The 15,835-nt window shown below is 41.0% G+C and overlaps 1 pseudogene; it reads right to left on the bottom strand.

Moving 5' to 3' along the window:
- Positions 1-1,441: 1,441 nt before the first annotated feature.
- On the bottom strand, positions 1,442-2,779 carry LOC113220721 (annotated as a pseudogene).
- Between the last annotated feature and the right edge of the window lie 13,056 nt (positions 2,780-15,835).

The following is a 15,835-nucleotide window of genomic DNA, read 5'->3' on the forward strand; positions in this document are numbered from 1 at the left end:
TTTTTTTTTTTTAATTGTTTTATTTGGAAAAAGTGCTTCTTACAAAAGGGCAGCTGCAAAATACAGAGACCTCTGCAACAATTATTTGTTTTTTCTTAAAGTGAAAGAATGGGCGGGATCCAAGGAATCAAAGCAGTAGATGGACAACCCAGGAGCATCCCCGAGTTACTTTCAGGAAACAGAGCAACAAAACACAAATGCAAAATTTCCAGTCAAGGAATTCTTCCAACAACTTAACTTTAGCTAGTCTCAGGGATTCTCCCAAGCCCTCCCCTTCGGTGGCAAAGTATGACTTATCACTGCAAACACATTATTCCACTACAATAAACACCTTAGACCAGAGTTTTGAACCACATCTGTCTACCTGAAAGATCAGGGGTGGAATGAGGCAAATACTCACAAAAACAAACACTAAAAACCCGACAACAAAATGCCCCAAATGACTACAAGGTTTCTCAGAAAGTGCCTGTACTGGAAAGGCTAGATCATAAAACATTAAACACAACTGTGTATCCAAGACCCAGTTTGTGTTAATATACGGGATAACCAGGTAGTTTTAACCTCTATGGCTAACCCCATTTCTCTATTTATATAGACAGAGCTAGCACTGCTATATTGACAACTACCAATATACTGCTTTGCCCTTTAAGATCTGTCTGTCACACAAGGCTTAAACCACTAAACCAAGTTTTTCTACTAAGGCTAAGAATACTGCATCTATGCAGGGATGAGAAGCTTATCACACACCCACACTCACACACACCATGTCAGCCCTTGGGAGTCAACTTCCAACTCTGCATTGATGTTATCCTTCTCTATCTTTTTATGTATTCTTTCTCAATTTTCCTATCATGCAAAACAGTAGAAATCTCAACACATTCACACCTGATTCTGGTTACCCAGTAGTATTACTTGTGTGCAATTAAACAAGATACCAAAACCACAGAGCAAGTGCACGTGGTAGGGAACAGATGAAAAAACACAGATGTGCAGATTTCACCGGAAACCTCAAGGATCCACATCCCATGTCTGGGGCAGAGGGCTATTGGCCAGCTTAGGTCCCTTCACCCATCACTCCTATTCTTGGACCCCAAAGCAGGGCCACTGCTTTTATTTTTGAACCTGGGGTCCTCAAAATGAGTGTGTGAAAAGTCCATAAACACAAACTGGTTGAAAACAGATGACACAACACACCTACACTAACTGTCTGACAGTTAAATTTGTGTTACAAAAAACTAACTTTAAGATTTATTTTTGTAACTTTTTTCAACAGGGAAAACAACACACTCCTCAGGAAAAGGTGAGGGGTTGAGAAGACAGGCCCTGGTAAAAATTCTTAGGACAGCACCTGGAGTTGAGAGGCCTGCCTAGGAGAGAACACAGGCCCTGCCACACCACCACAGGGCACGGCTGCTGTCTGGGGTCAGCAGACCAGTTCACACGCCACGCAAGGTTGCTATAGATCAAAGTCATAAAAATCTTCCAGCTCATCATGAAACAAGTCCCACTCATCTTCAGAGTCTGTTAGTTCGTCGTCCCCATCTGCAGCCAAAAGCATAAGCAACATCTCGCCCAGCTCAAAGATGACAACCTCTTCCTCATCGTTGTCAAAGGGGTTGCTGTTCTCTCTTTCCTCAATGAGTTCCCAGAAGTGGTTCCTTCATTGGTCCTGGTATCTGCTTGATGTTCCCACTTTCTGTCTCTGTGGCTCCTCTCTACGGCCATCAGGGTACGCATGCTTGTAAAAACAGTTCCCTCCAAATGGGCAGCTCCCACGTCCTTCATCAAAATACCTGCACGCCTTGTTGCTCATTGCCTCCTTGTATTTCAGAATGAGTTTCTGCTTCTCTTCTTTCTCCTCCACCCAGTACTCACTTGGAATGACAAAGTTAGATGTGATCCGGCATTCTGGGCAGGACTTTATGATCTTGCTCTCAAATTGCTTAGCACTCCTCCACTTGCGAATGCACTTGAGACAGTAGGTGTGGTTGCAGTTGGAGAGGATCCCAAAGCGGCGCTCGCTGGGGTTGGCTTTCTCATAGACCACCTCCATGCAGATCCCACACACCATGTCCTTGCTGTGCTGCACAGCAAATGAGAGCTCCATGTCTTTCTCATGGGCCTCAAATGCACGATTTGATATGCTGTGATCTCTGGGCAGCATCCATTGGATGCAGGACCTGCAGCCCACACATGTCACAAGAATCTCCGTGGAGATACACACAGTTCTCCCCGTATCGGCACTCTCCCACTGCAGCATAGGGGCACAGCTGCTTCTTTGTCTCCACGGTGGTTTGCTCTTTCTCTGATTCTTCCTTGGTCACTGAGCCCTGCAGGGGTGCTTCAGTGCAGGAAGGTGCAGTACGGCCACAGTAGGGTTGCCCAGGAACAAACTCAATGGCATTCACCCAGTCCTCTGAACCTGCTCCTACAGTTGCAAAGTTTGAATTTCTTGACTCAGCTTCGCCTGTATTCATTTCAACAAGTGGTCCAACTATCGATGAGAGACTTGAGGAAGCAGCAAGGGATGACTTTGTAGTTAGCTCTGTAGCAGTTGCTTCTTCCTGTTTCAATGGCTTCCTATGTTCATATCTGCAGTGGTCTCCATAAATACTGTACCCTCGCTGAAAATACTTGCACACTACACTATACGGACTGTCAGAGAGGTCATGCGAGTAGCGACAGTTGTCTCCTTCCTTACAAACCCCATGCATAAAATACCTGCAGGTGACCTGTTTAGTCCAGCCGCCTCCGCTGCCGTCGCTGCCGCCGCCCCCTCCGCCCACCCCCAGGGACGGGGCAGTGACTGGGGATTGGGGTGGGGGAGGCTGCTGCCGCCACCGCCACTGCCGCTCTTGCTCCTGATGTTGTGGCTGTTGTTCCGGGAGCTGTGCAGCCTCCACCATTACTGTTTATCCCACACAGCAAAAGCCCCGGAACTTCCAGGATCACATAGTTCCGGTCCAGCTGTGGGGAGAGGACGGCGAGGCCAGGAGAGGGGAGGGGAAGGACACTGAGGCACCCTCTCCATCCCCGCCTGCTATATACTTCTATTCTCATACAGCATCTTGGAAACCTTTTTGAAGAAAGAGTTACCAGGAGATATTCAGGATCATGTTGATGCCGATGGTAAAAAAGGAAATAGCCTCAGACAAAAATTGGAGAGAAGCTTTCTAGGAATCTACTCAGTCATATGTGTAATCTCTCACATAGATAAAGAATTCTTTATATTATGCAGCCTGGAAATTGTCATGGACGGATCCACGAAGGGACCTTCAGGAGCACATTCAAGATGAGGGTGAAAAAGGAAATGTCTTCTGATAACAACTGGTAAGAAGCTTTCTGTGAATCTGCTTTTGCTATGTTTATTCATCTCACATAGATGAAGCTTTCTTTACATTACGCAGCTTGGAAACTCCCTCGTAGATGGATACGTGAAGGGATACATGGCATCACATGCGGGCCTATGGTGAAGCAGGAAATATAGTCAGATAAAAACTGGAGAGAAGCTTTCTGAGAAACTGCTTGGTGATGTGTGCATTCCACTCAGGGAGTTGTTACTTTCTTCTCATAAGGCACAGTTTGAACACAGTTCCTGCAAAACCAAAAGGGTGATATTCGGAGCACATTGAAGACTATGGCAAAAAGTGAAATGTGGTCCAATAAAAAACAGAAAGAAGCACTCGAAGAAACTGCTCTCTGACATGTATATTCTTTTCACAGGGTTAAATCCTACTCTACATTTCCCAGTTTGGAAGTCAGTCTTTGAGGGTTCTGTGAAGGGATACTAAGTGATGACAGGAGACCTGTGTGAGGCAAGGAAATGTCTTCCATCGATGAACGGAGAGAAGATTTATGCGCAACTATTTTGTTATGTATGTATTCATCTAATAGAGTTAAATCATTCTTTGGATTGAGCAGTTTGAAATCACTTTTTCTGTGGAATCTGATAAAGGACATTTGGAAACGCTCTTTAGAATATCCTGAAAAAGAAATAACCTCAGATAGAACACAGAAGGAATCTTTCTGTGAAACTGCACTATGTCACGTGAATTCCAATCGCACAGTTAAGCTTCTCTTTTCATAGAGCAGTATCGTAACACTATTTTTGTTTATTCTGCAAAGGGATATTCTGGAAGGCTTTAAGGCTTACGGTGAGAAAGGAAACGTCATCAGATAGAAACTGAAAACATGATTTCTGATGAGCTGCTTTGTGACATGTGCATTCCGCTCACAGAAATATAACTTTCTTCTCCTAGAGGATTCCGGAATCCCTTTTGGAGGAAACGTTACCAAGAGATATTTGGGAGTGTAGCCACGACTATGGTGAAAAAGGAAATATCGTCAGACAAAACTTGGAAGGAAGAATTCTGTGAAATTGCTTTGTGTTAGATATATTTATTCATCTCGCATAATTAAAACCTTAATTATATTATGCAGTTTGGAAACTCCGTCATGCACAGATCCGCGAAGGGACGTTCGGGAACACATTCAGGCCAACACTGAAAGAGGAGATATCCTCAGATAAAAACTGAATAGAAGCTTTCTGAAAAACTACTTTGTGATATATGCATTCCACTCAGAGAGTTATACCTCTTTTCCCCAAAGCAGTGTTTGATCACTGTTCCTGTGAACCCGAAAAAGTGATATTTCATAATGCATTGAAGACTATGGCGAATAGTGAACTACACTGAAGTAAAATCGACGAAGAAGCGTTTCAAGAATCTGCTCTCTGATATGTGCATTCACATCACAGAGTTAATGCTTTTCTATGTTGCCCAGTTTCGAAACTCTGTCTCTGAAGAATGTGTGAAGTGATATTTAGTGACGCCCAGAGCCTTGTGGTGAGCAAGGAAACGTCTTTCGATGAAACCTACATGGAAACGTTCTGAGCAACTGCAAACCATTCTTTGGATTAAGCAGTGTGATACCACTGTTTTTGTGGCATCTGAGGAAGGACATTTGGGAATGATCCTTAGAATATGGGGAAAGAAATATCCTCAGGTAAAATCCAGAAGGAAGATTTCTGTGAAACTACTCTGTATTCTGTGTCGTCTTAATTCCTCTCACACAGATAAGCCTCTCTTTTCATTGAGCAGTTTTATAGCCCTGTGTATGTTCAGCGTGTGATGGGATATTCGGGAGAACTTTGAGGCTTACGGTGAAAAAGGAAATATGTTCTAACTGAAACTGGAGAGAAGCTTTCCGAGGAACTGCTTTGTGACGTGTGCATTCCACTCACGGTGTTATACCTCTCTTCTCATACAGCATTGGGGAAACAATTTTGGAGAAACAGATAGCAAGTGATATCCAGGAGCATGTTGATGATGATGGTGAAAAGAGAAAGAGCTTCAGTCAAAAACTGGAAAGAAGCTTTCTAGGAAACTACACTGTTATATCTGTAATCATCTTACATACATAAAGCTTTCTTTACATTACACAGCTTGGAAAATGTCATGGACGGATCCACAAAGGGACCATCGGGAGCACATTCTGGACTAGGGTGAGAAAGGAAATATCTTCAGATAGAAAATGGAAAGAGGTTTTCTGTGAATCTGCTATTTGTTATGTTTATTCATCTCACATAGATGAAGCTGTCTTTACATTACACAGCTTGGAAGCTCCCTCGTGGATGGATCCGTGAAGGTATATTAGGGATCACATTCGGGCCTATGGTAAAATAAGAAATACAGTCAGATAAAAATTGGAGAGAAACTTTCTGAGAAACTGCTTGGTGATGTGTGGATTACACTCAGGGAGTTGTTACTTTCTTCTCATGAGGCACAGTTTGAACACTGTTCCTGTAAAACCAAAAGTCTGATATTCGGAGCACATTAAAGACTATGGCAAAAAGTGAAATGTCGTCCAATAAAAAACAGAAGGAAACACTTGAAGAAACTCCTCTCTGACACATCCTTTCTTTTCACAGGGTTAAAACTTCCACTACATTTCCCAGTTTGAACGTTCGTCTTTGAGGTTTCTGTGAAGGGATAGTAAGTGGCAACCAGAGGCCTATGTTGAGCAAGGAAATGTCTTCCATCAAAAATCGCAGAGAAGCTTTCTGTGCAACTATTTTTTGATGTTTGTATTCATCTCATAGAGATAAAACATTCTTTGAATTGAGCAGTTTGAAATCACTGTTTAGAAGATTTCTGAGAAACTACTTTGTGATGTATGCATTCCACTCAGGGAGTTATACCTGTTTTCTCACTACGCACCATTTGAACACTGTTCCTGTGAAACCAAAAAAGTGCTATTTTGGAACGCATTGAGAACTATGACGAACAGTGAAATATACTGAAAAAAAAATCGAAGAAGAAGCGTTCCAAGAATCTGCTCTCTGATATGTGCGTTCATTTCACAAAGTTAATGCTTACTCTATGTGGCCTAGTTTCGAAACTCTGTCTTTGAAGAATCTGGGAAGGGATATGTAGTGATGCCCGGAGGCTTGTGGTGAGCGAGGAAATGCCTTCCGATGAAACTTGCAGAGAAACGTTCCAAGCAACTGCTTTGCAATGTGTGTATCTGTCTGCTAGAGATAAACCATTCTTTCAGTTGAGCAGCTTGAAACCACTGTTTTTGTGGAATCTGAGGAAGGATATGTGGGAACAATCCTTAGAATATGGAGAAAGAAATATCCTCAGGTAAAATCCAGAAGGAAGCTTTCTGTGAAACTGCTCTGTGTCATCTTAATTCGTCTCATTCAGATAAGCCTCTCTTTTCATTGAGCAGTTTTCTAGCCCTGTGTATGTTTAGCATGTGATGGGATATTTCGGAGCACTTTGAGGCTAACGGTGAAAAAGGAAATATGTGCAGACCGAAACTGGACAGAAGCTTTCTGAGGAACTGCTTTGTGACATGTGCATTCCAGTCACATTGTTATACCTCTCTTCTCATACAGCGTCGGGGAAACCCTTTTGGAGAAACAGGTACCAGTTAATATTCGGGAGCATGTTGATGTCGATGCTCGAAAGGGAATAGCCGCAGACAAAAACTGGAAAGAAGTTTCCTAGGAAACTACTCTCTGATATCTGTAATTATCTCACATAGATAAAGCTTTTTTTACATTACGCAGCTTAGAAACTGTCATGGACGGATCCACGAAGGGACCTTCGGGAGCACATCCTGGACTATGGTGAAAAAGGAAAATCTTCATATAAAAACTGGAAAGAAGCTTTATGTGAATCTGCTTTTTGCTATATTTATTCATCTCACATACATGAAGCTTTCTTTACATTACACAGCTTGGCCCTCCCTCGTGGATAGATCTGGGAAGGAACATTTGGGTTCACATTCGGTCCTATGGTGAAAGAGGAAATATAGTCTGATTAAAAACTGGAGAGAAGCTTTCTGAGAAACTGCTTGGTGATGTGCGCATTCCACTCAGGTAGTTATAACTTTCTTCTCATAAGGCACAATTTGAACACTGTTCCTGTAAAACCAAAAGAGTGATATTCAGAGTACATTGAAGACTATGGCAAAAAGTGAAATGTCGTCCATTAAAAAACACAAAGAAGCACTCGAAGAAGCTGCTCTCTGACGTGTCCATTCTTTCCACAGGTTTCAAGCTTTCTCTACATTTACCAGTTTGAAAGTCCATCTTTGAGGTTTCTGCGAAGGGATAGTAAGTGGCAACCAGAGGCCTTGTTCGAGCAAGGAAATGTCTTCCATCGAAAGTCGGAGAGACGCATTCGGTGCAACTCTTTTGTGATGTTTGTATTCATCTCATAGCGTTAAATGATTTTTTGGATTGAGCAGTTTGAAATCACTCGTTCTGTGGTATCTGAGAAAGGACATTTGGAAACGCTCTTTAGAATATCCTGAAAAAGAAATAACTTCAGAGAGTAAACAGAAGGAAGCCTTCTGTGAAACTGCTCTGTGTCACGTGAATTCCGCTCACACAGTTATGCTTCTCTTTTGATAGAGCAGTATCATAACACTGTTTTTGTTTAGTCTGCAAAGGGATATTCTGGAGCCCTTTGAGGCTCATGGTGAGAAAGGAAACATCCTTAGACTGAAAGTGGAGAGAAGCTTTTTGAGGAGCTGCTTTCTCATATGTGCGTTCCACTCACAGAAATATACCTTTCTTCTCATAGAGGATTACTGAATGCCTTTTGGAGAAAAAGCTACCAAGAGACATTCAGGAGTATAGGGACCACTAAGGAGAAAAAGGAAATATCCTTGGACAAAAAGTGGAAAAAGGTTTTCTGTGAAACTCCTTTGTGTTAGATTTATTTTTTTATCTCGCATAGTTGAAACTTTTCTTATATTACGCAGTAATATAAGAAAAGCATGGTACTGGTACCAAAACAGAGATATAGACCAATGGAACAGAACGGAGTCCTCAGAAATAATGCCACACATCTACAACCATCTGATCTTTGACAAACCCGAGAGAAACAAGAAATGGGGAAAGGATTCCCTATTTAATAAATGGTGCTGGGAAAATTGGCTAGCCATAAGTAGAAAGCTGAAACTGGATCCTTTCCTTACTCCTTAGACGAAGATTAATTCAAGATGGATTAGAGACTTAAATGTTAGACCTAATACCATAAAAACCCTAGAAGTAAATCTAGGTAGTACCATTCAGGACATAGGCATGGGCAAGGACTTCATGTCTAAAACACCAAAAGCAACGGCAGCAAAAGCCAAAATTGACAAATGGGATCTAATTAAACTAAAGAGCTTCTGCACAGCAAAAGAGACTACCATCAGAGTGAACAGGCAACCTACAGAATGGGAGAACATTTTTGCAATCTACTCATCTGACAAAGGGCTAATTTCCAGAATCTACAAAGAACTCAAACAAATATACAAGAAAAAAACAAACAACCCCATCAAAAAGTGGGCAAAGGATATGAACAGACATTTCTCAAAAGAAGACATTCATACAGCCAACAGACACATGAAAAAATGCTCATCATCACTCGCCATCAGAGAAATGCAAATCAAAACCACAATGAGATACCATCTCACACCAGTTAGAATGGCAATCATTAAAAAATCAGGAAACAACAGGTGTTGGAGAGGATGTGGAGAAATAGGAACACTTTTACACTGTTGGTGGGATTGTAAACTAGTTCAACCATTATGGAAAACAGTATGGCAATTCCTCAAAGATCTAGAACTAGATGTACCATATGACCCAGCCATCCCACTACTGGGTATATACCCAAAGGATTATAAATTATGCTACTACAAAGACACATGCACATGTATGTTTATTGCGGCACTATTCACAATAGCAAAGACTTGGAATCAACCCAAATGTGCATCAGTGACAGACTGGATTAAGAAAATGTGGCACATATACACCATGGAATACTATGCAGCCATAAAAAGGATGAGTTTGCGTCCTTTGTAGGGACATGGATGCAGCTGGAAACCATCATTCTTAGCAAACTATCACAAAAAGAGAAAACCAAACACCGCATGTTCTCACTCATAGGTGGGAACTGAACAATGAGCTCACTTGGCCTCGGGAAGGGGAACATCACACAATAGGGTCTATCATTCGGAGGGGGGAGGGGGGAGGGATTGCATTGGGGAGTTATACCTGACATAAATGATGAATTGATGGGTGCTGATGAGTTGATGGGTGCAGCACACCAACATGGCACATATATACATATGTAACAAACCTGCACGTTATGCACATGTACCCTAGAACTTAAAGTATAATAAAAAATAAAAATAAAAATAAATAAAAAAATAAAAATAAATAAAACATAAATAAATAAATAAAAAGAACACTTGCAAAAAAAAAATCAGGAAACAACAGGTGTTGGAGTGGATGTGGAGAAATAGGAACACTTTTACACTGTTGGTGTGATTGTAAACTAGTTCAACCATTGTGGAAAACAGTATGGCAATTCCTCAAGGATCTAGAACTAGATGTAACATATGACCCAGCCATCCCACTACTGGGTATATACCCCAAGGAATATAAATTATGCTACTACAAAGACACATGCACACGTATGTTTATTGCGGCACTATTCACAATAGCAAAGACTTGGAATCAACCCAAATGTGCATCAGTGACAGGCTGGATTAAGAAAATGTGGCACATATACACCATGGAATACTATGCAGCCATAAAAAAGGGTGAGTTTGCGTCCTTTGTAGGGACATGGATGCAGCTGGAAACCATCATTCTTAGCAAACTATCACAAGAAGAGAAAACCAAACACCGCATGTTCTCACTCATAGGTGGGAACTTAACAATGAGTTCACTTGGACTCGGGAAGGGGAACATCACACACTTGGGCCTATCATGGGGAGGGGGGCGGGGGGAGGGATTGCACTGGGGAGTTATACCTGATATAAATGATGAATTGATGGGTGCTGACGAGTTGATGGGTGTAGCACACCAACATGGCACATGTATACATATGTAACAAACCTGCACGTTATGCACATGTACCCTTGAACTAAAGTATAATAAAAAAATTTAAAAAATAAATAAATAAAATAAATAAATTAATTAATTAATTAAAGAAATAAAGTGGAAAGAAGATTTCTGTAAATCTGCTTTGTGTTAGCTATATTTGTTCGTCTTGCATAGTTAAACTTTTCTTTTATTACGCTGTTTGGAAACTCCATCATGCATGGATTCACGAAGGATCATTAGGGAGGACATTGAGGCCGAAGGTGAAAGAGTAGAAATCTTCAGATAAAATGCATAGAAGCTTTCTGAGAAACTACCTTGTGATGTATGCATTCCAATGAGGGAGTTATACCTGTTTTCTCACAAGGCAGCATTTGAACACTGTTCCTGTGAAACCGAAAAAGTGATATTTTGGAACACATTGAGGACTATGGCGAATAGTGAAATATACTGAAGTAAAATCGAGGAAGAAGCATTGCAAGAATCTTCTCTCTGATATGTGCATTCACTTCACAACGTTAATGCTTACTTTTTGTTGCCCAGGTTCGAAGCTGTGTCTTTGAAGCATCTGTGAAGGGATATTTAGTGATGCCTGGAGGCATGTCATCAGTGCAGAAAAGTCTTCCGATGAACCTGCAGAGAAACATTCTGAGCTCCTGCTTTGCAATCTGTGTATTTGTCTCATACACTTAAACCGTTCTGTTGATTGAGCAGCTTGAAATCACAGTTTTTGTGGAATATGAGGAAGTATATTTGGGAACGATCCTTAGAATATGGATAAAGAAATATCCTCAGGAAAATCCAGTAGGAACCTTTCTGTGGAAATGCTCTGTGTTGTCTTAATTACTCTCGCTCAGGTAAGTCTCTCATTTCACTGAGCAGTTTTCTAACCATGTGTATATTTAGTGTGTGATGGGATACTCAGGAGCACTTTGAGGCTTACGGTGAAAAAGGAAATATGTTCAGACCGAAACTGGAGAGAAGCTTTCCGAGGAACTACTTTGTGACGTGTGCATTCCACTCACAGTGTTATACTTCTCTTCTCATACAGTGTCGGGGAAACCATTTTGTAGAAACAGGTACCAAGTGATATTCAGGAGCATGTTGATGCCGATGGTGGAAGGGGAAATACCCTCAGACAAAAACTGGAAAGAAGCTTTCTAGGAAACTATTCTGTGATATGTTTAATTATCTCACATAGATAAAGCTTTCTTTACATTACACAGCTTGGATACTGTCATGGACGGATCCACGAAGGGACCTTCGGGAGCACATTCTGGACTATGGTGAAAAAGGAAATATCTTCAGATAAAAACTGGAAAGAAGCTTTCTGTGAATCTGCTTTTTGTTATGTTTATTCATCTCACATAGATCAAGCTTTCTTTACATTACGCAGCTTGGAAGCTCCCTCGTGGACGGATCCGTGAGGGGATATTTGGGATCACAATTGGGCCTATGGTGAAATAGGAAATATAGTCAGATAAAAACTAGAGAGAAGCTTTCTGAGAAACTGCTTGGTGATGTGTGCATTTCACTCAGGGAGTTATCACTTTCTTCTCATAAGCCACAGTTAAAAAACTGTTCTTGTAAAACCAAAAGAGTGACATTGGGAGCACATTGAAGTTTATGGGAAAATGTTAAGTGTCGCCTAATAAAAAACAGAAAGAAGCACTCGAAGAAACTGCTCTCTGACATTTCCATTCTTTTCACAGGGGGAAAGCTTCCTGTATATTTCCCAGTTTGAATGTCAGCCTTTGAGGTTTCTGCGAAGGGATAGTAAGTGGCACCAGAGGCCTGTGTCGAGCAAGGAAATGTCTTCCATCAGAAATTGGAGAGAATCTTTCTGTGCAACTCTTTCGTAGTGTTTGCATTCATCGCATAACGTGAAATGATTCTTTAGATTGAGCAGTTTGAAATCACTGTTTCTGTGGAATCTGAGAAAGGACGTTTGGAAACGCTCTTTAGAATATCCTTAAAAAGAAAAAACCTCAGAGAAAAACCAGAAGGAAGCTTTCTGTGAAACTGCTCTGTGTTACGTGAATTCTGCTTCTCTTTTCATAGAACAGCATCATAACACGGTTTTTGTTTAGTCTGCCAAGAGATATTCAGGAGCCCTTTGAGTCTTACTGTGAGAAAGGAAACGTCTCTAAATAGAAAGTGGAGAGAAGATTTTTGAGGTGCTGCTTTGTGACATGTGCGTTCCACTCACAGAAATATACCTTTATTCTCATAGAGGATTCCAGAATGCCTTTTGTAGAAAAAGCTACCAACAGATATTCGGGAGTATAGAGACGGCTATGGAGGAAAAGGATATATCTTCAGACAAAAACTGGAAAGAATATTTCTGTGAAACTCCTTTGTCTTGTATATTTTTTTGTGTCGCATAGTTAAAACTTTCCTTATATTATGCAGTTTGGAAACTCCATCAAGTACTGATCCGCGAAGGGACATTCGGGAGCACAATCAGGCCTACGTTTAAAGAGGACATGTCTTCAGATAAAAACTGGATAGAAGCTTTCTGAGAAACTGCTTTGTGATATATGCATTCCACTTAGGTATTTATACCTCTTTTCTCACATGGTAGTGTTTGAACACTCTTCCTCTGAAACCGAAAAAGTGATATCTTGGAACGCATTGAGGACTATGGCGAATAGTGAAAATACTGAAATAAAATCGAGGAAGAAGCGTTCCAAGAGTCTGCTCTCTGATATGTGCATTCAATTCAGAGAGTTAATGCTTATTCTATGTTGCCCAGTTTTGAAACTCTATCTGTGAGGAATCTGTGAAGGGATATTTAGTGATGCCCGGAGGCTTGTGGTGAGCAAGGAAACGTCTTCCGATGAAATCTGCAGGGAAACGTTCTGAGCAACTGCTTTGTGATGTGTGTATTCGTCTCATAGAATTAAACCATTCTTTGGATTGAGCAGCTTGAAATCACTGTTTTTGTGGCATATGAGGAAGGACATTTGGGAACAATCCTTAGACTATGGAGAAAGAAATATCCTCAGGAAAAATCCAGTAGGATGCTTTTTGTGAAACTGATTTGTGGTGTCTTAATTCCTCTCACTCAGTTAAGCCTGTCGTTTCAATGAGCAGTTTTCTAACTCTGTGTATGTTTAGCGTGTGATGGGATATTCGGGAGCACCTTGAGGCTAACAGTGAAAAAGGAAATATGTTCAGACTGAAATTGGAGTGAAGCTTTCCACGGAGCTGCTTTGTGACATGTGCATTCCAGTCACAGTGTCGCACCTCTCTTCTCATACGGCGTCATGGAAACCCTCTTGGAGAAAGAGTTACCAGTTGATATTCGGGAGCATGTTGATGCTGTTGCAGAAATGGGAAATAACCTCAGGCAAAAACTGGAAAAAAGGTTTCTAGGAAACTACTCTGTGATACGTGTAATCATCTGACATAGATAAAGCTTTCTATACATGACGCAGCTTGAAACTGTCATGGACGTATCGAATAAGGGACCTTCGGGAGCACATTCAGGACTATGGTGAAAAGGAAATATCTTCAGATAAAACTTGGAAAGAAGCGTTCTGTGTATCTGCTTTTTGCTATGTTTATTCATCTCACATAGATGAAGCTTTCTTTACATTACACAGCTTGGAAACTCCCTCGTGGATGGATCTGCGAAGGGATATTTGGGATCACATTCGGGCCTATGGTGAAATAGGAAATATAATCAGAAAAAAATTGGAGAGAAGCTTTCTGATAATCTGTTTGGTGATGTGTGCATTCCACTCAGGGAGTTATAACTTTTTTCTCATAAGGCACAGTATGAACAGTGTTCCTGTAAAACCAAAAGAGTGATATTCCAAGCACATTGAAAACTGTGCCAAAATGTGTAATGTCGTCCAATATAAAAAAGAAATAAGGCCTCGAAGAAACTGCTCTCTGATATGCCCATTCTTTTCACAGGGTTAAAATTTTCTCTACACTTCCGAGTTTGAAAGTCGGTCTTTGAGGTTTCTGCAAAGGGATAGTATGTGGCGGCCGGAGGCCAGTGTGACACAAGGAAATGTCTTCCAAGGTGAATTGGAGAGAAGCTTTCTGCGTAACTCTTTTTTGATATTTGTATTCATCTCATAGAGTTAAATCATTCTTTGGATTGAGCAGTTTCAAATGGCAGTTTCTGTGGAATCTGAGAAAGGATATTTGGAAACACTCGTTAGAATATCCTGAAAAAGAAATAACCTCAGAAAGAAACCAGAAGGAATCTTTCTATGAAACTGCTCTGTGTCACGTGAATTCTGCTCACACAGTTAAACTTCTCTTTTCATTGAGCTGTATCATAACTCTGTTTTTGTTTAGATTGGGAAGACATATTCAGGAGCACTTTGAGGCTTATGGCGAGAAAGGAAACGTCTTCAGATAGAAACTGGAGAGAAGCTTTCTGAGGAGCTGCATTGTGACGTGTGCATTCCACTCACAGAAATATACCTTTCTTCACCTAGAGGATTCCAGAACCCCTTTTGTAAAAGGAGCTACCAAAAGACATTCGGGAATATAGGGAGGGCTATGGTGAAAAAGGAAATATCCTCAGACAAAAACTGGAATGATTTGTGTGAAACTGCTTTGTGTTAGATATATTCATTTGTCTCGCGTAGTTAGAACTCTAATTGTATTAGGCAATTTGGAAACTCCATCATGCACAGCTCCGCAAAGAGACGTTCGAGAGCACATTCAGGCCTACGGTGAGGGAGGAGATATCTTCAAATAAAAACTGGGTAGAAGCTTTCTGAGAAACTACTTTGTGATAGATGCATTCCACTCAGGGAGTTATACATCTTTTCTCACAAGCCGGTGTTTGAACACTGTTCCTGTGAAACCAAAAAAGTGACATTTTGGAACGCATTGAGGACTTTGGTGAATAGTGAAATATACTGAAATAAAATCGAAGAAGAAGCATTCCAAGAGTATGTTCTCTGAAATGTGCATTCCCTTCACAGAGTTGATGCTTATTCTATGATGCCCAGTTTCGAAAGTCTGTCTTTGAAGAATCTGTGAAGGGATATTTAGTGACGCCCGGAGGCTTGTTGTGAGCGAGGAAACACCTTCTGATGAAACCTACAGAGAAACATTCTGAGCAACTGCTTTGCTATGTGTGTATTCGTCTCCTAGAGTTAAACCATTCTTTGGATTGAGCAGCTTGAAATCACTGTTTTTGTGGAATCTGAGGAAGCTTTCTGTGAAACTGCTCTGTGTCATCTTAATTCTTCTCACTCTGATAAGCCTCTCTTTTCATTGAGTAGTTTTCTAGCCCTGTGTATGTTTAGCATGTGATGGGATATTCGGGAGCCCTTTGAGGCTTATGGTGAAAAAGAAAATATGTTCAGACCGAAACTGGAGAGAAGCTTTCCGAGGAACTACTTTGTGACATGTGCATTCCACTCACAGTGTTATACTTCTATTCTCTTTTGTGTTTTGTTTTTTTTTTTT

This window comes from Piliocolobus tephrosceles, unplaced genomic scaffold, assembly GCF_002776525.5.
Source record: "Piliocolobus tephrosceles isolate RC106 unplaced genomic scaffold, ASM277652v3 unscaffolded_10264, whole genome shotgun sequence".
In the NCBI taxonomy this organism is placed as follows: Eukaryota; Metazoa; Chordata; class Mammalia; order Primates; family Cercopithecidae; genus Piliocolobus; species Piliocolobus tephrosceles.